Here is a 23,544-nt window from a genome sequence, read left to right as displayed (position 1 = left end):
TTGGAAGAGCCCCCAAACCATTTTTTCAAGCTAGGTCAGTTCCTGTGTTCTTCAATTCATGTCAGTGTTTTGAGAGAAGCCTGGGGAGAGGTGATGTAGCTATCAGACACCTCTTTCCTGTCTCCCCTTCTTATAAAGCTTGATGTCAACAAGCACCAGGAATGCTCCAGAAAATAGCAATGGTTCACTGTTCATGATCCTGTTGTTTGGGAAGTATGCAGATTGATGAAAGCAGAACCAAAAGAAGAATATACATACTACAATCATGTAAATAAAGGCAACAAAACTATAGCAAATTACTACAATTAATGTCAGTGTTAGTAATTGCCAAGGTTAAAGGACATCTTTCCTGTTTGTTGATTAATTAAACTGTTTTCTTGAAGTTTATTGTTGTGTTTTGACAAGGAGTTTGAGTATTTGTTGAGAAGTATGTGCTGTGCCAAGGTAAAATGTATAAATAGTGTTGTGTTTTTTTTAAAAGAAGATAGGAAACTAAACTGGATCAGTTAAATCAGGGGAAAAATAAATATGCATATATCTATATTTTTATCTATATTCATATTAACAGGTGGCAGATAGGTCAAGTCATTGGTATACCCTCAACAAAATTTGAAAATTACCCCATTTTGTCACATCAAGAACAATTTTACTTCTGTACATCTCTGTCTATTAAAATCTTTCTCCAATCAGTCAACATTCAGCTTAGGTGCCATCTCTTCTACATATTCTTTCTAGACACAAGTTAGTAAGTCCTTCCTTATATCCTCCCTCCCTAATCTTTATTTTTCTCCATTTAATCTTTCACATCCTTAATTGTTTTTGCAATTATTTTTGTACCTCTCATCATCATATAAGATTGTGAGGTCAGGAATTCTGCCTTCTTTCATCTTTGCAGCAATCAAGCAAGTAAGCAAGCATTTATTAAGTTCCTAAAATGGATCAGGAACTGTGGGAAGTGCCAGTACCTAGCAGAGTTTAAAAACACTGTTTTCAATGGGATCAGTGATTTCATTAAAGTTGGGAATTCCCACTGAGTGGTTTTTTCCACCATGGTAGATCAGAACCTACTCTACAATTTATAGTTTTACTGGGGTGCCTTGTTCCTTGGAAATTTAAATGACTTGCCCAGGGTCACACAGACATTATATGAAAGAAAGTCAACAAGCTTTGATTAATCACCTAGGCTGCACCAGGCACAGTTTAAAGGACATCCACAGAAGTAATGATGATAATAATTTATCTAGCTCTTCCTGTATATAAAGCTTTATGCCAAGTACTTTACAATATTATCTCTTTTGTCCCCTGCAATAACCTGGGAGGTAGGTGCTATTATTAGGCCTTTGAGGAAACTGAGGCAAATTGTGGTTAAATGACTTGCCTAGGGTCATATAGCCAGGAAGTGTCTGAGGCCAGTCTTTCTGACTCCACCTCTATCCTTCTGTCTGGATCTTCTTGATTTTAGACCAACTCTTTTATCTATGTCTGTCACCTTTAACTGAGCCATAAAGAAAGCAGGCATTTAACAAATGTTTATTGATTTAATTGAATATACTCTTGTGATCATTCAATAAATACTTTTTGACTGACTGAGGTAACCCAGCACATATATCTCATAAGTACTCTTTAAAGGCTTTTTTACTGTCCCACATCTGAAATCTCACACAGACTTTGACCAACTATGTATATTTTTCAGTTATTATTAGAATTTTTAAAAGAAGACAAATTTTGATAGGAGATAACATATCCCACTGGGAGTAGTAATCACCTGAGGGAAGGCAGTTTCAGGGAGTTTATTCCCTAAAGACTGAAAAGTGCCAGCTACCTAAGTGATGGACTCCACATTTACTTAATTTGACACTCCAGATTATTATTGGGATTTATGCAGTTGAGTGAATGGGGATGAAGTTATTGAAGGGGTAGATCCTTTTTCATACTTAGTTGAGCAATTCAAACCTTAAACCCTTTCTAGGGTATGGAATGCTCCCTTAGCATCTTTTACATTTCAATATACCTGTCTTTGCTGTCTGTGTGACCTTTAATCCTTTCAAACTATAAACACAGGATACTTACTCAATGATTCTATGATTCCAATCTTGTCAGTGAGGAAATTGAGATTAAAGTGACTTGCCCAAAGCCACCCAGCAGCACTGTAGAAAGTCTGAAGTACAACTCACTTTTTCTATGCTTGTTCTCCAGACCCTAATGACTCCAGATAAAAATATTACAATACTTTCTTTGTTTCTTCTATTCTGCTTAGCTGGTGGCTTTGGACACTATTTCAAGCACATACACTTGGGTAGAGATACTGAGATCACCTTTTGAGAAAGTACAGATTTTTAATTAAGAAAGCAACAAGTCAAGGATTGACAGTAGAATTTCCTTAATCTATACACTAGTCTCAGTTAAGTAGTTGCTAGTTAAATATGCCTTTATACAATCATCTAAGGCCAGCTGTTAATGAAACTTGTCATTTATTTCAACTACTCTAAAAGGATAATCACACAATTCTGCTCTTGGATGTCTCCTTTTACTTATTTACATGAATTATTTATTTTATGTCTGAGAATTTAGTACATGCCATAGAGCTTCAAATTAGGCAATCCGTTTTAGGTTTTGTAGTTTGCTGTCTAAAACAAATAATCAATCTCAGGTATTAGTTGGATTTATAATTCTAAGCCAAAGAAACAGCAGATTGACCCCTTATTACATTAGCCTGCAGATTCTGCTCTAGTCACTCCTAAACCTCAGATGCAGAGAAACAAAAAAGGAAAAACAATTCTTAGAGGAAGGTAAGTTAATACATACATTCTGTACCAACTTGATGTTGAGTGAGGAGCTTAATTTATTGCCCCTACCAAGGCAGAATTCAGAATACATTAGTCAAAGAGGAAGAAACAATGAAATAATGGTTTCAGAAGTCATTCTGAATCATTGAAGAATTTATAAATGAGAATTTAAGACAAGAGTCTCTATCACATAAAATTATCATCAAACTTATCTTTGGTAATGTGGGGTGTCATTACATTGCATTTCTTTATTAAATAATAAAAAAAACAACTATGTGGCTCAGTAGATAGAGCACTGGGGCCTGGAGGCAAGAAGACTTCAATTCAGATCTGGCCTCAGGTAGTTGCTGACTATGTGATTCTGGGCAAGTCACTTACCTCTGTCAGCTTGAATTTCTTCATCTGTAAAATTGGGATAATAATATTGCCTACCTTTCACTGTTTGAAGATCAAGTGAAATAATATTTGTAAATTGCTCTGTAAACCTTAAAGTAGTATGTAAATTTTAGCTATTATTAGTAGTAATGAACTTTATCAGGTCTTTTTTTTTTACATTACAGTCACTGCTGAATAAATCATGCACTTCCTTCTACCACCTCCTTCCACACCATGAGCCCTCTCTTACAATAAAAGAAAAACAGTTAATCAAAAAACAATTAATGTAGTGTCAGTATCTAGCAACTTGTGCAACATAGTACTTTTCTAGTACCCTATTTTCCTCAGGAGAGAAGTACATTTCTTCTTTTGTTCTCTAAGGCCAAGATTTGTCATTGAAACTATTCAACCAACAATCAATCACTTTTAATAAGTAGTATAACTATTGTGCCAAATATACTCAGCTTTCAGTTTTATTTTAAAGGTGTTCTTTTTTTATTTATGTTATTGTATTCATTGTTATCAATCCCAACTTATTTGGTAAATCAGAAAATGTTTTGGGTTTTCTGCAAATTCCCAGGAAACAAAATATTTGGAAACCTTAAAAAGCTCATGGTCTCTATGCCCAGAGGAATTAAATTCAATCTGGGCTGATTTTATATGATTCTTTATTAGGATTGGTGGGGGTGGGGGGGGTGGGGGGGTGCGATTTGAGAGAGGTTTGAAGGAAACAAAGGGCCTCAAACTCTGTGGTTTGCTTCACTGCTTCACTGAAGAAAGGATGGGGAAGTTTGAGTATCTGAGGAAATAAAGGGGACAGTCAGAAAACAAGAACTTGAATTGCAAACCTCTAGATCACTCACTAATAGCTTTTGTATCTGCCTGTGTCAAATCCCTAACCACTCCCCTAAAAGTAACCCCCTCAAAAAGCAAAAGAAACAAATTTTACAAATCTGATTTCCTTCATATGAAGTAAAATCTAAATATCAGATCATGAAACTAATAATCCATCTAGGAGATGTGGAGTGTAGCTACCACTGCTTCTTAAGTCCGTACTTGAATGCTATTCCAAAACATCTTTCCTCAAATCAATGTGAGGATTTTTTTCTGATGAATTTAATTAGAAAAGGCTGTATTCAACTCAAAAATCAGTGGTAGTAAATTATATGGAAGTAATAGAATCAGTATACTGGATTGAGTAAGAGTGGACAATTTCTACATATAATTCTGAAGTTAATTTCTAAATGATTCAATTCTTTACCTCAGCAGCCAACTTTACTTAGTAGCCAACAGCTGGTTTACCTTGAGAGTTCTCTTCAAGATGGTATATTTCCCATCATAATTTTGAAGAAATAAATCTCTGCTTTTAAGAAGTATATAGTTTTCAATAATATGATCATAAGGCAAGAAGAAAATTAAACTTAAACCAATGTTAATATCTGACTGTCCTACTACTCTCTAACTTCAATAGACTCTCAGGTCACCAATGATAATACTGAAAAGATCTTAATTATACAAGTGAGATTAACATCTTGAACATTCAGTAGATATGAGAATAGAAGATTTTCCTTCTATTGGGCAACCTCAAACTTTTCTTTGTCACTAGTTCCTCTTTCCAAAATGTGGATTTTTCCACACTGAAAAAGAAGAGCTCGGTAGAACTTTAGAAACTAAGGTTTGGTTAGAGAGGAAACTGAATTATTGTGCGAAATAATAGAACTTATATGATGAAAGATTATTACATGAATAGGAGACCAATGAATAAGAAGCCTTTTGCTTGTGGTTAATTTCTTCAGTTCTTTATCTTCTTCTTAATGATATAAATCTAATTGGTTTGTAATGTAAATCTAACTGGTAATGTAAATTTGTGGATATAGGCATAAATTCACAAAGGAATATTTACTATATTTAGACACTTTTTAAAAATAAAATAGTTATTCACTCTCATTTTTATTTTTGGAATTAAAATTATTTTTCTGGAGGGATATAAAGTTTTAGAATTGAAAGTGATCATAGAAATCATTTAACCCAATCTTTCATTCAGTGGAGACCTGACTTTTATTGATATCTCTCACAGATGGTCCTCCATTATCACTTGAATATTCTCAGTAATAGATCAATAAGATAGCATTGACTAGTTTTAATAGCCACAGTACAGAGTTCAAAATTTGAGTCAACTAAAGTCTCTTGACCTTTTTTCACAGGAACTGCTCTCTAGCCACATTTCCCTCCATTGTCTTCTTGCAACAATTTAAAAAATCTAAATTGAAGCTTTATATTTATGCCTCTTGAATTTCAACTTGTTGGTTTCAATCTAGCCTGTTTTTTTGAGTTGTGAACTTGCCAAGGGATCTTTCACTCCTAGTTTTGTATTCTGTAGATTTGTTATGTATGACTTTTTGTGTCTTTACTCACCAAAAATGGTGAATAAAAGAAGGTCTAATACTGATCTCTGAGGCATACTATCAAAGTATCCACCACTTTGCTAGATCTATTAATTAATTCTCTTTTAATATGTCAAAAATGTGTTCAACCAGTTTTGAATCTACTTACCTAAATTGTCATTCCACTTTTCTCCATCTTGTCTATAAGGATATCATGACTAGCTTCATGAAATGTCTTATTATCTTGATCCTAAGAAAGTAATCCTTTTAAAAAAGGAAGCAAAATTGGTTGGCTTGACTTAGTGAACTCTTACTCAGTTCTATTGATTACTACTTTATTGTCTAAGTAGTCACTCTTTGAAGTTCAAGACTATATATGATGCTAAAGGGCAGAAGGCATGCCACACAGCCTTTTTAAGTTGTACTCTGTTCATCTGTCAGAAAGACTTAATTCATGATTTGTTAATTATTTTTTACTGGTTTTTCTCACTGCCTCTACCTGTTCTTGTAGTTGTCATCATTCTTACATTCCTCACCAGTTAAGATAGCTGCAAGGGAAGAAATAAGCATATCTTCTTCTTGTGTACGTTTCTAAATAGAAAATAATCACAAGATCCTCAGTTTTTTTTTCCATTTTCTTTTTGTTATTTTATTTTTCCCTAGGTACATGTTAAAAAAGGTTTGTTGTCTATGGTTCCTTTCAGCATAATGTAGCTTTCTTGTCTATCCTTTTTATTTTTATTTTGTAGTTTTAAATATTTTTAAATTTTAAAAATTTGTTTCAATTACATGCAAAGAGGGCGGCTAGGTGTCACAGTGGATAGAGCACCAGCCTTGGAGTCATGAGTACCTGGGTTCAAATATGACCTCAGACACTTAATAATTACCTAGCCATGTGGCCTTGGGCAAGCCACTTAACCCTATTGCCTTGAAAAAGCTAAAAAAAAATACAATTACATGCAAAGACAGTTTTCAACATTCATCCTTTTGTAAGCTTTTGAGTTCCACATTTTTTCTACCATTCTCCCTTCTCTCCTCATTTCCCATGGCAGCAAAAAAATCTGATATAGGTTATACATGTATAATTTTGTTTAACATATTTCCATATTAGTCATGTAGTGAAAGAAGAATTAGAATTAAGATTCCTTTTAATTTTAAATGCTTGTTTTTGCTTTTTTAGACACTGTGATTGTACTTCTTACTTTATTGGATTCACTTTTTCCCATCTTTTCAGTTTTATTGTGAATATCTTTTGTGCAAAATTAGCTACTAGGGCAGAAATTCATCTGAGTGACCTTTGTATTTTAACTTTGATTGTATTTTTATATATGGGGTTCAGCCGTGTGTGGATTCATAGAGCACTAATAATCCCATCCCCTGAGGACTAATCTTGTCTATTGAAAAAAAATCCATCCCTGTAGGACTACTTTCTTCCAATGATCCTGTTATAGTGGAGGAACTGAGGTACCACTAAACCCACCTCTCCATGGAGGTCTACCAGTCAGGATTGTCTTATCCTTATTTGTAAATTCTTTTATTCTCATCTATAAAAGTAGATAGGAAGTTTGAATCTGACTTCAAGCCTCACTCCAACAGCTTGATGACTTGACATTCTAATAAAAGTTCTTTTGTTTTATTTCCTGAATTTGCCTTAATAAATCATGTCAAGACCCTAATCAGGATTTTTCTTTTAACACCTTGTTTTTAAATTTTGTTTCTCATCAGCAAAATATTGTTTTCTTATCCTACCAGGCTTTCTCATTTTATTAGATTGTTTAATTCATTCCACTTAAAATAGTGAAAGTTAGATTTTTAATTCTCCTTTTATTTCTGATATTATTCCACCCATTATGTTTTTCTTTTTAATCTCTCCTGTGTAAATACAGCACCATGACATCTCTTCAGTTATTTTATTTTATTTTAAAAATTTATTTTCATCCATATGCACATGTATATTTTTAAGTTACAAAATTTCCTTCCACCCTCCCTTCACACACCCCTCCCCTTAGTGGGGAACAGTTAGGTTAGCATTGTACATACATATTTTGAAAAACATGTTTATAGATTAGTTATTTTCAGTATAAGGAATTAGGATTAAGGGAAAGACATACATAAGAGATCGTGTTTTATCAGATTCTGAAGGGTTGTTTTTGTGTGTTTTTGTCTTTGTGTGTGTGTGTGTGTGTGTGTGTGTGTGTTTTGTTTTTCTTCCTCTGGATGGCAATAGCATAATCCATAGTCAGTCTAATAAATTGTTGTAGCTCTCTGAACTGCTGAGAGGAGCTGCTTCCATCAAGGTTGTTGTTATTTTAAATAAAATTCTCTTTCTATCTCTTGTTCTTGGGCTTTGTTGTTCATATAAAGAAATGCTGATGATTCATGTGGGTTTATTTTATATCCTGATACTTTGTTGAATTTGCTAATTGTTTCATGGAGGTTTTTAGATGATTTTCTTGGGTTCTCTAGGTATACTATCATATTATCTGCAAAGAGTGAAAGTTTTGCTTCCTCATTGCCTATTTTGATTCCTTCAATTTCTTTTTCTTCTCTTATTGCTACTGCTAACATTTCTAATGCTATATTGAATAGTAATGGTGATAGTGAACATCCTTGTTTCACCCCTGAATTTATTGGAAATGCTCTGAGTTTATTCCCATTAAATATAATATTTGTTGATGATTTTAGATAGAGACTATTCATTATTTTAATGAAAACTTGGGCATAGTTCCATATTGCTCTCAGAAATGTTGGATCCGTTCACAACTCCCACCAGCAATGCATCAATGTCTCAATACTCCCACAACCTCTCCAACATTGATTTATTCCTATACTTTCTAGTGTTTTTAATAGGAATGGATGTTGTATTTTATCAAAGGGTTTTTTAGCATGTATTGAGATAATCATATGGTTTCTGCTGGTTTACTGTTGATATTTTTAATTATGTTGAGTGGTTTCCTAATGTTGAACCATCCCTGCCTGCCTGGTATAAATCCAAACTGATTATGGTGTATTAACCTAGTAATAACTTACTGTAGTCTCCTTGCTAAAATTTTATTTAAGATTTTTGCATCAATATTCATTAGGAAGATTGGTCTGTAATTTTCTTTGTCTGTTTTGGTTCTTCCTGGTTTAGGTATTAGCACCAGGTGGGTATCATAAAAGGAGTTTGGTAGGACTCCTTCCTCTCCTATTTTTTAAAAATAGATTATGTAGAATAGGAATTAATTGTTCCTTAAATGTTTGGTAGAACTCGCTTGTAAATCCATCTGGACCTGGAGACTTTTTCTTAGGGAATTTATTGATGGTTTCTTCAATTTCTTTTTTTCTGAAATGGGCTACTTAAGTAATTTATATATTTCCTGTTCTGTTAATCTGGGCAGTTTGTATTTTTGTAAATATTCATCCATTTCACTCAAGTTGTCCAATTTATTGGCATACAGTTTGGCAAAGTAGTTCTGAATTATGTCTTTAATTTCCTCCTCATTGGTGGTTAGTTCACCCTTTTCATTTTTGATACTGGTTATTTGGTTATCTTTTCTCGCTTTTTTAATCAGATTAACCAGAGGTTTGTCTATTTTATTGGCTTTTTTCATAAAACCAACTCTTAGATTCATTTATGAGATCAATGTTTTGGAGGGTTTTTTTTTTTGCTTTTTATTTTATTAATCTCTCCCTTGATTTTCAGAATTTCTAGTTTGGTATTTCATTGGGGATGTTTAATTTGTTCTCTTTCTAGCTTTTTTTAGTTGCATACTATTCATTGATCTCCTCTTTTCCAATTTTATTCATATATACAGTTAGAGATGTAAAGTTTCCCCTCAAAACTATCTTGGCTGCATCCCATAAATTTTGATATGATGTTTCATTATTATCATTTTCTTGAATATAATTATTGATTATTTCTATTATTTGCTGTTTGATCCACCTGTTAGTTAAGATAAAGTTATTTAATTTTCATTTAGTTTTGGTTTATCTTTCCCTGACCCTTTATTACATGTAATTTTTATTGCATCATGGTTTGAGATGTATTTATTATTTATGCCTTTCAGCATTGGATTATAAGGTTTTTGTGCCCTGGTACATGGTAAGTTTTGGTGAAGGTGCCATGTACTGCAGAGAAAAAAGTATATTCTTTTCTGTTCCCATTAAGTTCTCTCCAGAGGTCTATCATATCTAAGTTTTCAAAGATTTTTTTAACCTTCTTAACTTCCTTCTTATTTATTTTGTTGTTAGATTTATCTAGTTCTGAGAGAGGGAGGTTGAGGTCTCCCATTATTAAAGTTTTGCTGTCTACTTCTCCTTTTAATTCACTCAACTGTTCCTCTAGGAATCTGGAAGCTGTGCTACTAGGTGCATACATGTTTAGCAATGATATAGCTGCATTCCCAATGGTGCCTTTTAAGAAGATGTAGTTTCCTTCCTTATCCCTTTTAATGATATTGATTTTTGTTTTTATTTTGTCTGAGGTTAGAATCATTACCCCAGATTTTTTTTTTTACTTCAGTTGAGGCATAATATATTTTGCTCCAACCTTTTACCTTTACCCTGTGTGTATCTTTCTGCTTCAAATGTGTTTCTTATAAACAACATATTATAGGATTATGGTTTTTAATCCATTCTGCTGTTTCCATTGAATGGGACAGTTCATCCCATTCACATTTACAGTTAAGATTACTAATTCTGTACTTCCCTCCATGCTATCTTTCTCCATTTATATTTATCTCTTTCCTTTTTTCTTATTCCTCTTCACCAAAATTTTATACCTTTCTGCTTTGATTTATCTTTTAGAAATTTAAATTTCAGTTTTTACTTATACCTTCCCTTCCCTTCCCTTTTAGCAGTCCCTTCTTCCCTTATCTTCCCCTTTCCCAGTCCCCCCTTCCCTGTAGATTAAGTTAGATTTTTAAACCCACATGGGAATGTATCTTATTCTGTCACTGGGCTAAATCTATTGAATAGAATTTACACAGCATTCACATTCTCCCTTCTCTCCCCTCTAAAATTATAAATCTTTGTGTCTCTTCCTTTGGTGCATTAATATTATTAGTCAGGTATCATCAATCACAGTTCTTGATTGTTTGATAAGCTCCTATTTTTATCAAGTTATCATCATAGATTGTTTACTTGATTGTTTTATAAGCAGCATTGACTCAAATTGCATCAAATTATAATTATAATCATTTTTTTATCTTACCCCCTTTTCAAGCATCTTTCAAATATACACAGTCCTCTTCAGAAGCCAAAGTATCCTCCAAAGCCATATCATTTCTTGAACTATTTGTGCTCCTTGCCCCTGGCCTATTTTCTTTCCCACTTTACTCCCTCCCCCCTCCACTTAATCCCTTGTTAAGTGAAGCATCCTGATCTAATTAACTGAAATTATCTTGGAGATCTGTACTGGAAGGCTCTGGAAGTCTCACTGAGAACTTTACAAATGATTGTAACTAAAAGAGATATCGTCTCAGGTCCTTGCATCTTATGATGCCCTCATTAGACAAGGTGCTTAGCACCTTGTGATTAAAGCCAGTCAGAGTATAATGAGATACCTAAATTAAAGTTTACACTCTTGTTTTTTTTTCAGGGCTTTTTATCTCAAACATAGTGATGTGATCTTGGACCTCTTCAATTGAGAGACAAGACTCAATTAAACCTATATCACTTAGGTTAACTCTCTTCAATTATATTTTGCCTGCTAATTATCATTTGAGAAGTAAAGTTTTAATGAGTTAAAATTGTTACATCTTCCCTTTTAGGAACCAACATTTATTTAAAACAGTTTTGTTAAAACAATTTTTCATTTACCTTTTTTTATGTAAATCTTCAGTTGTGTATTTGGCAACTGAATTCTCTGTTCCGTTCTGGTCTTTCTGTCAGGAAATTCTGGAAGTCCTATATTTCATTAAACATCCATCTTTTCCCTGACAATATATGCAGAATTTTGCAGGGTAGTACATTTTGGATTGTAATCTAAGGTCCTTAGTTCTTTGAAATATATTATTCCAGTTCTTCTGATTCTTCAGTGATGAGGCTGATAGATCCTGTGTTAGTCTGATTGTGTTCCCTTTGTATTTGAATTTGTTTTCTTTTTTTGATGTTTTTGCAATATTCTCTCTTTTATTTGAAGATTTTGGAATTTGACTATTACAGCCCTTGGAGTTTTTATCCTGAGGTCTAGAGGGATTCTGTGAATTCTTTCAATTGCTATATTGTTATCTTGTTCTGGTAAATTGGGGCAGTTTTCCCTTATAATTTCCTACATGATGTTTTCCAAGTTCTTCTGTTGGTCCAGGCTTTCTAGTAGTCCAATGATTTGTAAATTGTCTTTTCTAGATCTGTTTTCCAGGTCATTTGTTTTCCCTAGAAGGTACTTTACATTTTCTTTAATTTTTTCAGCCTTTTTATTTTGTTTGATGGAATCTTGTAATTTTGTAGATTCACTGGTTTCTAACTGTTCAATTCTAGTGTTTAGGATTTTATTTTCTTCAATTTCTTTTTGTGTTTCATTTTTAAAGGCATTGAATTCTCTGGTCAACTTTCCCCAATTTTCCTGCATGATTTTCATTTCTTTTTTTCCATTTTTCTTCTTCCTCTCTTCTTTGGCTTTTAAATTCTTTTTGAAGCTCTTTGATGAGCTTTTGTATTTGAGTTCAATTTATAGACTGTTTTGATACTTCTCCTGTGAGTGATTTTTTGCTGCTTTCTTCTTCAGACATAGCATTGCTGTCATCTTTGTCTGTGAAGTACCTTTCTATAGTCAGCACTCTTTTAGTTTTTTTTTGTTCATCTTTGTTGTTGTAGCTCTGCTCCTGGAGCACATAGATCCAAGCTTCCTCTGCTGAGCCTAGGGTCTGATCCCTGACTTGTTATTTGTCAAGATGTTGCCTATGCAGTCCAGCCCTGCCTTTTCGAAGGGTTCCTCCCTTCCCATATGTCTAGGTACTGACTTAACAGAGGACTGTTCCCAACCTGGTCCTGTCTTTTACCCTGTGTTTTCAGGGTTCAGACTTTGTTTGGGATTGGGATCGTCCCTGCTGGCTTGCTAGCCAGCTGCTGGGACCTCTGTTATTATTAAGTTGTCGGGATCTGGATTGTATTGTGGTTAAAAGCCTCCCGTTGGCTTTCCTGCTCTCCCAGTTTCTGGAATATTCTTCACCTTTTCCCCCAAAGAGACAGACCATCATGGAAGTCCTCCATGATGTCTACAGTTGGAAACTTCTTTGAATCTTCTCTTTTTCTTGGTCGGATCTGTAGTGTGGATGTCAGAGTAGAGGCTTCAAGTACTTTTGGTAGGGAAAGGCTCTGGGAGCTTGTTAGCTTCACACCACCAACTTGGCTCTGCCTTGGAAGTCTGAGGGACAAATTTATATTGGATGTTTTCCTCAGGCCTAAGGAAGGCCACACAAGACTCCCCCCCACCCCATCTTCTTCCATTGCCTTTGTTCCTCACTTTTCTGATTTAAAAACTGATAACAATACAATTTTAGAGTAATGTCTGTCATTTGAATTTGAATATCCAAGGTTCTGTGAGGTTTGGGAGTTAGAGTGTAAGCTTGAGCTCTATTTTAAGCCCAAATACATGTCCTGACCCTCTCTACCATTTCTTTTACTCTTCTGTAGAAATCTTTTGTAGCATAGAATTCTCTGGGGGGCAGAGCCAAGATGGCATCAGGAGAGGACCTTCTCTCAGTTGCTCTAGAGCAAAACTTATAAACTAAGGACTCTAACTACATTTTCAAGAGACAGAAACCACAGAGGGATCCAGTGAGGCAATTCTCCAACCCAAGGTAACCTGAAAAAAGAGCGAAAAGGCTGGGCTCCAACAGGATCAGAGGGGTGACCCACCAGAGGGGTGGCTCGCTAAAGCCAAGGAACTTCAGGCTCCCGGAGGCAGCCCCAGGGTGCTGGGAGCCATGGCTCACAGCAGTGGGGGCAGTTTCCTGATTTGCACCTCAGGGGGCAGCAGGCACAACTTGGGGGAACAGTGGGGGGAACCTCTGCCAGAGTGAGCATGTAAAACCCAGCCCTCAGAGCACACAGGGAGCAGCATGGCCAAGGCAGCCCAGATACAGGAACCAGAAGCAGGTAGAGCTGGTAAGCAGGAACCCCCAGGGCATGAGCACACTGAGCCTAGGGAGGGAGGTGGAGAGAGACTGCGGAGCTCTGTCCTCTATCCCTGGAACAGGACTCTGGGGTTCTGACCACATTCAGATCCTGATCACAGTCTAGGCCCCCCACAGAACAGCAGGCCCCCCCACCTCAGCCCCATGGCAGAGGGGGTGCTTATGGTCATTCACAGACCAGGAGGGAGGACAGAGCTTCACACATGAGGATCCTTGTGGGGGTGTCCCAAAAGCTCAGGAAGCACCCCCAAAACCAGGCTCATGATGGGAAAATGAGTAAGCAGAGAAAAAAGAGGAACAACATTGAGAAATATTTCACCTGTGATCTCAAGAAGGATCAAAACACTTAATCTGAAGATGAGGAGGTACACACTCCTGCATCTAAAGACACCAAGAAAAACAAAAATTGGGCTCAGGCCATGACAGAGCTCAAAAAAGACTTTGAAAATCAAGTGCAGGAGATAGAAGAAAAATTGGGAAAAGAAATGAGAGAGAAGCAGTAACAACATGAAAATGAAGTTAGCAGCTTAGTCAAGGAGATCCAAAAAAATGCTGAAGAAAATAACATGTTAAAAACCAGCATAGGTCAAATGGATAAAACAGTTCAAAAAGTTATTGAGAAGAATGCTTTTAAAAGCAGAATTAGCTATATGGAAAAGGAGATAAAGGAGGAAAAGGAGATAAAGGAGGAAAACAAATCCTTCAGACAAAGAATAGAACTCAGGGAAATTGCTGATTTTATGAGAAATCAGGACTCAATACTTCAAAACCAAAAGAATGAAAAATTAGAAGAAAATGTGAAACATCTCATTGAAAAAATAACTGATAAGGAAAACAGATTTAGGGAAGATAATTTAAAAATTATTGGAATACCTGAAAGTAATGACCAGGAAAAGAGCCTTGACATCATTTTCAAAGAATTATTACAGGAAAATTGCCCTGATATCCCAGAAGTGGAGGGCAAAATAGAAATGGAGAGAATCCACCGATCTCCCTGAGAAAGAGAGATCCATAAAAAACTCCACCCCCCCCAGGAATATTATAGTCAAGTTCCAGAACTCCCAAGTCAAAGAGAAAATATTACAAGCACCCAGAAGCACACAATTCAAATACCATGGAGCTGCAGTCAGGATCACACAGGACTTAGCAGCAACTACATTAAAACCTCATAGGGCTTGGAATATAATATTCTGGAAGGCAAAAGAGCTTAGAATGCAACCAAGAATTAACTACCCAGCAAAACTGAATGTCCTCTTCCAGGGGAAAAAGATGGACCTTCAATGAACCAGGGGAATTTCAAATGTTCCTGTTGGAATGGCCAGAGCTGAACAGAAGGTTTGATCTTCAAATACAGGACTCAGGAGAAGCATAAAGAGTGGAGGAGAAAAGGAAAATGTGAGGGACTTATGATGATGAACTACATGTATTCCTGTATAGAAAAATGATACTGAAAATATTCATATGAACCTTCTCATTTAATAGAGTAGGTGAGCTTTCATAGATGAAGCACAGGAGAAAACTGAATTTGAAGATATATCGTTGTGTAAACATGGAGTCAATAGATAAAAGGGAAATGTAATGGGAGAAAGAAAAAGGAGAGGAGGAATAGACTAAGATATTGCATATAATAAGATTTTTCTTTATTACAATGAGCTATTGCAATGATATGGAAGGGGGGAGGGCGAGGGGTAATGAGGGAAACTTTGCTCTCATCAGAGGTGGTTAGGAGAGGAAATAGCATATATACTCAATGGGGTATAGACATCTGTAGTAAAAAGGAGAGAAGGGGGATGGGGGAAGGTGGGGGAATGTGAGTGATGGAGGAGAGTATGGACCATGGGGTGAGAGTGGTCAGATATAACACATTTTCATTTTTACTTCTTGCAAGGGGTTGGGATTAGATGGCCTGTCCAGGACCATAGGGCCAGGTGGATGCTAGGTAAGGGGAGGTATGTGGGTTGGGGCCCTCTTGGCCCCAGAGCTGGGGATCTGTCTGCTGCACCACTCAACTACCCTACGGCAGAGACAGAATGAAAGGAGGGAGAAAATATAGATCATGGTAGTAGAGAAGTATGAATGGAGGGAGTTGCGATCAGCAATAGCAATGGTGGAAAAATATGGAAGTAACTTTTGTGATGGACTTATCCTAAAGAATGTGATCCACCTGAGACAGAGCTGGTAGTGTTAGAACACAGACTGAAGCACATATTTTATTGTTGTTGTTTTCTGGGGGGTGTTGCAGGGCAAATGGGACTGGGTAGCCCGCTTGGGGCCACACAGCTGGGTGATTATTGGGTATCTGAGGCCAGATTTGGACCTGGGTGCTCCTGGCTCAAGGGTCAGTGATCTGTCTGCCACCCACCCACCCCTACTATTATTCTTACTATTTTATTTTATTTTGGGTCTTTTTTTGGTTTTTGTAGGGCTGGGGTGGCTTGCATGTGGTCACACAGCTGGGTGATTGTTGGGTGTCTGGGACCGGATTTGGGTTTGGGTGCTCCTTGCTCCTGGGCCAGTGCTTCATCCATTGCACAACCTGGCCATACCTACAATTATTATTATTATTTCTAATTTTAATTTTTCTCTCCCCTTTACTTTATTATTTTTTCTTTTGCAAGGCAAACGGGGTTAAGTGGCTTGCCCAAGGCCACACAGCTAGGTAATTATTAAGTGTCTGAGACCGGATTTGAACCCAGGTATTCCTGACTCCAGGGCCGGTGCTTCATCCACTGTGCCACCTAGCCGCCCCTCCCCTTTACTTTATTGCTTATGTGGGTCTATATTTTCTTGGGGGGGGTATTATGTTTACTCTTAAATAAGAATATTTTAGTAATGTATAAAAAAATTATTTGTACAAAATAAGAATAAATAAAAGACTGACAAAATAAAAAAGAAAAAAAAAGCATAGAATTCTCTGACACCAAGACCCTAGCAAACATTCCTAAACTCCGGCGTAGGTCTCCAGGGTCCTGGAAGGAGAGAGGGTTGACTATGACATATGATTAGGCTTTGTTGTAAGCCCATGTTTTGGGTCCTTGGCAGAGAAAAATGGATAATTCTCTATCTTGTTGATTATATATCATCTCACTAGTCAATAAATTCTAAAGTAGGGGGGTTAAACCTTTTTTTTTTTTTAGATTTTTCAAGGCAATGGGGTTAAATGGCTTACCCAAGGCCACACGACTAGGTAATTATTAAGCATCTGAGGTCAGATTTGAACTCAGGTACTCCGGACTCCAAGGCCAGTGCTCTATCCACTGTACCACCTAGCTGCCCCTGGGGTCCAACCTTTTAACTATTCTAGGATGCCTTGACCAACAAAAGCTTGGCAAGGGGTGTGTATAGAATTTAATATTTATAAATACAATATAACCTATATCATCAATTGATATATACTAAAATGTATTTTATAAGATTTTTAATATGTGTCTTCTTTTCCTGGAATACTCTTCCTCTCATCTCCACTTTCTGGTTTCTTGGCTTCCTTCTAGTTCCAGCTGAAATCTTTTTTTAAATTAAAAAAAAAATTTTTATTTTGTTTTACAATTTTTCCCCTAATCTTCCTTCCCTTCCCCCACCCCCACACAGAAGGCAGTTCGTTAGTCTTCACAATGTTTCCATGGTATACATTGATCTAAATTGACTGTGATGAGAGAGAAACCATATACCTAAGGAAGAAAAATAAAGTATAAGAGCAGAATTACATAGGAACATAATGTTGGATGTTTTTCTAAATTAAAAGTAATAGTCGTTGGTCTTTTTTCAAACTCCACTATTCTTTCTCTGCATACAGATGGTATTCTCTATCACAGATACCCCCAAAATTGTCCCTGATTGTTGCACTGATGGAATGAGCAAGTCCATCAAGGCTGGTAATTACCATGTTGCTGTTGGGGTGTACAATATTTTTCTGGTTCTGATCATTTCACTCAGCATCAGTTCGTGTAAATCCTTCTAGGCTTCCCTGAATTCCCATCCCTCCTGGTTTCTAATAGAACAACAGTGTTCCATGACATACATATACCACAGTTTGTTAAGCCATTTCCCAATTGAAGGACATTTACTAAATTTCCAGTTCTTTGCCACCAAAAACAGGGCTGCTATAAATATTTTTGTACAAGTGATGCTTTTACCCTTTTTCATCATCTCTTCAGGGTATAGACCCAGTAGTGGTATTGCTGGATCAAAGGGTATGCACATTTTTGTTGCCCTTTGGGCATAATTCCAAATTTCTCTCCAGAAAGTTTGGATGACTTCACATCTCCACCAACAATGAATTAGTGTCCCAGATTTCCCACAACCCTTCAAACATTGATCATTGTCCTTTCTGGTCATATTGGCCAGTCTGAGAGGTGTAAGGTGGTATCTCAGAGATGCTTTAATTTGCATTTCTCTAATAAGTAATAATTTACAGCAATTTTTCATATGACTATGGATCGCTTTAATTTCCTCAACTGTAAATTACCTTTGCATATCCTTTGACCATTTGTCAATTGGAGAATTTTTTTTTGAAAATTTGAACTCAGTTCTCTTTATATTTTAGATATGAGTCCTTTTTCAGAGATACTAGTTGTAAACATTGTTTCCCTATTTACTACATTTCTTTTGATCTTGGTTACAGTGGTTTTGTGTGTGCAAAAGCTTTTTAATTTAATTAATCAAAATCATCTAGTTTATTTTTAATGATGTTCTCCATCTCTTGCTTGGTCATAAACTGCTTTCCTTTACATAGATCTGACAAGTAAACTACTCCTTGATCTTCAAGTTTGCTTATAATAATGTTTTTTTAATATCTAAATCCTCTATCTATTTTGATCTTATCTTGGTATAGGGTGTGAGGTGTTGGTCTAATATAAGTTTCTTCCATACTAACTTTCAATTTTCCCAACAGTTTTTAGCCAAAGAGAGAGTTTTTAATCCCAATAGCTGGACTCTTTGGGTTTATCAAACAGCAGATTACTATAATCATTTCCTGCTATTGCACCTAGTCTATTCCCACTGATGTATTTTTTAGCCAATATCAGACAGTTTTGATGATTGATGCTTCATAACATAATTTTACATCTGGTAAGGCTAAGCCACCTTCTTTTGCAATTTTTTTTCATTGAATCCCTGGAAATTCTTGACTTTTTATTTCTTCATATGAATTTACTTACAACTTTTTCTAACTCATTAAAGTACTTTTTTTGGAATTTTGATTGGTAGGGCACTAAACAGGTAATTTATTTTTTGATAGAATTGTCATTTTTATTATATTAGCTGGGGCCTATCTATGAGAAGCTGATGTTTGCCCAGTTATTTAAATCTGATTTTATTTGTATGAGAAGTGTTATGTAATTGTCTTCAAGAAGTTTTTGAGTCTGCTTTGGCAGATAGACTCCCAGGTGTTTTATATTGTCTGAGGTTACTTTGAATGGCATTTCTCTTTCTAGCTCTTTCTTCTCTATCTTGCTAGTTATATATCAGAATATCGCAGATTTATGAGGATTTATTTTATATTCTATGACTTTGCTAAAGTTGTTTGAAATAAGTAGTTTTTTAGATAATTTTTTGGGATTTCTAGGTATACTTTCATGTCATCTGCAAAGCGTGAGAATTTTGTCTCTTCCTTCCCAGTTGTAATTCCTTTAATTTCTTTTTCTTCTTTTATTGTTGAGGCTAACATTTCTAATACGATATTGAACAGTAGTGGTGATAATGGACATCCTTGTTTCACCCCTGATTTTATTGGGAATGCCTTAGCCTCTCCTCACTGCATATAATACTTGTTGATGGTTTCAGATAGATACTGCTTATTATACTAAGGAACAAACCAGTTATTCCTATACTCTGTAGTGTTTTTAGTAGGAATGATTGCTGTATTTTGTCAAAAGCTGTTTCAGCACCTATTGATATAATCATATGCTTTCTAATAGTTTTTTATTGATATAATTAATTATTTAACAGTTTTCCTAATACTGAATCAACGCTTCATTCCTAGGATAAATTCTACTTGGTCATAATGTATTATCCTAGTGATAATTTGTAATTGTTTTGCAAAGATTTTATTTAAGATTTTTGCATCTGTATTCATCAGGGAGATAGAGCTATAATTTTCCCTTCTCTGTTTTAACTTTTCCTGGTTTAGGTATCAGCACCATCTTGGTGCCACAGAAAGAGTTAGGCAGAGTTCTGTTTTCACCTATTTTTCCAAAGTGTTTATATAGAATTGTAACCAATTGCTCCTTAAATGTTTGATTGAATTCACTTGTAAATCCATCTGGCCCTAGAGATTTTTTTCTTAGGGAGTTCAATAATGGCTTGTTAAATTTCTTTTTCTGAGATAGGGTTGTTTCGGTTTTTTTAATTTCCTCTTCACTTAACCTGTCAAATTTATTGGCATAGAGTTGGGCAAAACAATTCTGAATTATTACTTTAATTTTCTCCTCATTGCTGGTGAGTTCACCCTTTTCATTTATGATACTAGTAATTTGGTTTTCTTCTTTCTTTTTTTAAAATCAAATTGACCAGACGTTTGTCAATTTTATTGTTTTTTTTTAATAAAACCAACTCTTTGTTTTATTTATTAGTTCAATAGTTTTCTTGCTTTTGATTTTATTAATTTCTCCTTTAATTTTTAGAATTTCTAATTTGGTATTTAATTGGGTGTTTTTAATTTGTTCTTTCTCTAATTCTTTTAGTTGCATATTTAGTTCATTGATTTCCTCTTTCTCTAATTTATTCATGTAAGCATTTAAAGATATAATAAAGATATCTTCTGACAGTTGCCTTGTGTGAATCCAATAGGTTTTTTCGTGTTGTTTCATTATTGTCATTATCTAGTATGAAATAATTAATTCTCTCTATGATTTGTTGTTTGATCCATTCATTTTTTAAAATGAAATTATTTAATTTCCAACTAGTTTTGGGTCTATATTTCCCTGCTCCAGTATTGCATATGACTTTTATTACATTATGATCTGAGAAAGACTTTTTCACTATTACTACCTTTCTGCAGTTGATCATTAGAGTTTTTTGTCTAAGTGCCATGTACTGCAGAAAAAAGTATATTCCTTTTCTATCCCTATTCAGTTTTCTCCAGAATTCTATCATATCTAGGTTTTCTAACAATTTATTTATCTCCTTAACTTCCTTATTGTTTATTTTATGGTGAGAGTGGGAGGTTTTGCTGTCTATGTCTTCCTGTAGCTCTTTCAACTTCTCCTCTATGAATTTGGATACTATACTATTGGGTGCATACATATTTAGTATTGAAATTACTTTATTGTCTATGGTACCTTTTCAGGAGGATACAGTTTCCTTCCTTCTCTTTTTTAATGGTATCTATTTTTGCAGCTGCTTTGTCTGAGATAAGGATTGCTATCCCTACTTTTTTCACTTCAGCTGAATCAAAATATATTGTGCTCCAATCTTTTACCTTTACTCTATATGCATCTTTCTTCTTCAAATGAGTTTCCTGTAAGCAGCATATTGTAGGATTCTGGTTTTTAATACACTCTGAGATTCACTTACATTTTAAGGGAGAGTTCATCCCATTCACATTCAAAGTTACAATTATTAACTCTTTATTGCCCTCTATGCTATCCTCCCTCTGTTTGTATTTCCCCCCTTTTCCCATTTATCCATATTCCCCATTTTTTTGTTTCTGAATACTGCCCCCTTCAGTGTGTTTGCCCTCCTATATTAACCCCTCCCCTTTCTTTCTCCTTTCCCTTTCCCCCTTCTTCCCTCCCTCCCTTCCTTCTGTTAGTACCTCTTTTTCTCCCTGTCCCTGTCCCCCTCTCTCCCCTTTTCCCCTTTTAATAGTCAAAAGGTAAGATAAGTTTCTTAATTTAATTGAGTATTTGTGTAAGTTAACTTTAAGCCACATCTGATGAAAGGAAGATTCAAGTGGTTCTCAGTTCCTTCCTTCTTCCCATCTATTACAACAGGTCTTTTGTACCTCTTAATGTAATGAGATATACCCACATTCAATCTCTTCCATCCTCCCATTTCCTTACTGTCCCCCTTTTTAAGGAGGTATTGTTTTTAAATCATTCTGTCTGGGTCACAGAAAAGTCATGAGTGTCCCAGGAGTGGATATATAGTCAGTTTTATCTTATAGTATAGCAGTTTTTTCCCCTTTACCCTTTTTTTTTAACCTTTTCATGTGTCTCTTGAGCCTCCTGTTTGATGTCCAAATTTTCTATTAAGCTCTGGTCTTTTCATCAGGAAATGTTGGAAGTCTTCCATTTTGTTAAATGTCTATCTTTTCCCCCAGAAGAGTAGGTTCAGCTTTGCTGGGTAGTGGATTCTTGACTTAATTCCAAGCTCCCTTGAGCTCTTTGGAATATCTCATTCCAGGCCCTTTGATCCCTTTATGTTGATACAGCCAGGTCCTGCATAATCCTTACTGTGGCTCCTTGATATTTAAATTGTTTCTTTCAGGCTGCTTGCAGGATTTTCTCTTTTATCTGATAGCTCTGGAATTTGGCCACAACATTCCTTGGTGTTTCATTTTAGGATCTCTTCCTGGAGGGGATCTATGTATTCTTTCAATGATTACTTTGCCCTCTGGTTCTATGATATCAGGGCAGTTTTCCATCACTAATTACTGTAATATTAAGTCAAGGATTTTTTTCTCTTCAGTGTTTTCAGGAAGACCTATAATTCTCAGGTTCTGTCTTCTTAATTGGCTCTTGAGGTCAGTTTCGATTTTTTGGTTTTGTTTAATAGACTCTTGCTGTCTCATGAAGTTATTAGTTTCCACAGGCTCCATTCTTTTTTTTAGAGAAGAATTTTCTTCATTTACCTCTTGCAGCTCCTTTTCTAATCAGTCAGTTCTATTTTTGAAAGAGTTTTCCATTTGACCAATTTAAGTTTTGGGAGAATTATTTTCTTTTTTGCATTTATCTAGTTGTATTTTCTTTTTTTTAAAATTAAAAAAATTTTCTCTTTTTTTTCTAGTTGTATTTTCCAATGATTTGTTTTCTTGTTGCAAGGTGTTAATTGTATCTCCCAAATTTTCCAATTGATTTTTAAACTCCTTGATTTCTTCAACAAAGTCTTTCTGTGCTGGAGACCAGATTATATATTCTCCTCAGAGGTTCTAGGTCTCTCTGAGTTAGGGTAATTTCTTCTAGGAATTTTTCTATGGACCCCTTTTTTTGCTGACCTTTCTTCATTTTCCTAAGACCTTATGTTGGTGAGGGACTGGTTCACAGAGGTTTGTTTGGTGTTGAGATTCCTAGAGGCTTTACACACTGGGTTTAGTAACTTCAAGTGGGCTGGTCAGTAGATTGTGTTGGTTGCTTTCTCTGGAGAGTCTGTGACCTTAATTTGAGGCCCTCTCCCTTAGCCTGGAGGGGGTGGATGAAGCTATTGAGTATTTGTTCTCCCAATTCTCAGGCTGAGGGAGGTCTGCTACTCTTAGCCTGGGGCAGAGGTGAGCTGTAATTGTGTTTGTTCTGGGAAGAGGCTTTAGCTGAAATGAAGGCATGACTGCAGTTCACCTGCACTGGAACTCACCCTTTAGCTCTGCAGGCAAGCTCCAGACTTGTCAGTGCCACAATCAATGCTTCTGTTCTCTAGTTGGCCCACTCCCCTGTGGCCCATCAGGCTTGCTCTGCTTTCAGCCTTCCAGGCTTTAGTCTGCCCCACTGATCAGTCCAGTCGAGCTCTCAGGCTCTGACCCTGTCCTGTGCTCCCGACAGAGTCTACCCTCTTCGTCCAGCTCACCCATGATCCCAGAGGACAAACATTGAGGTAGATCTTTTTCTGCTAGTATCTCTTTTTGGGTTTTATAGATCATATTTCTGTTAAGAGTTTTATTTCATATTATATATGAGGGAAGATCAGGTAGCACTGTCCCTGTCTTCTCTCTTCCATCTTAGCCATAAG

Source organism: Macrotis lagotis, chromosome 6, assembly GCF_037893015.1.
Source record: "Macrotis lagotis isolate mMagLag1 chromosome 6, bilby.v1.9.chrom.fasta, whole genome shotgun sequence".
Taxonomy (NCBI): domain Eukaryota; kingdom Metazoa; phylum Chordata; class Mammalia; order Peramelemorphia; family Peramelidae; genus Macrotis; species Macrotis lagotis.
The sequence above is the reverse complement of the archived record's forward strand: the minus strand, read 5'-3'. Positions refer to the sequence as shown.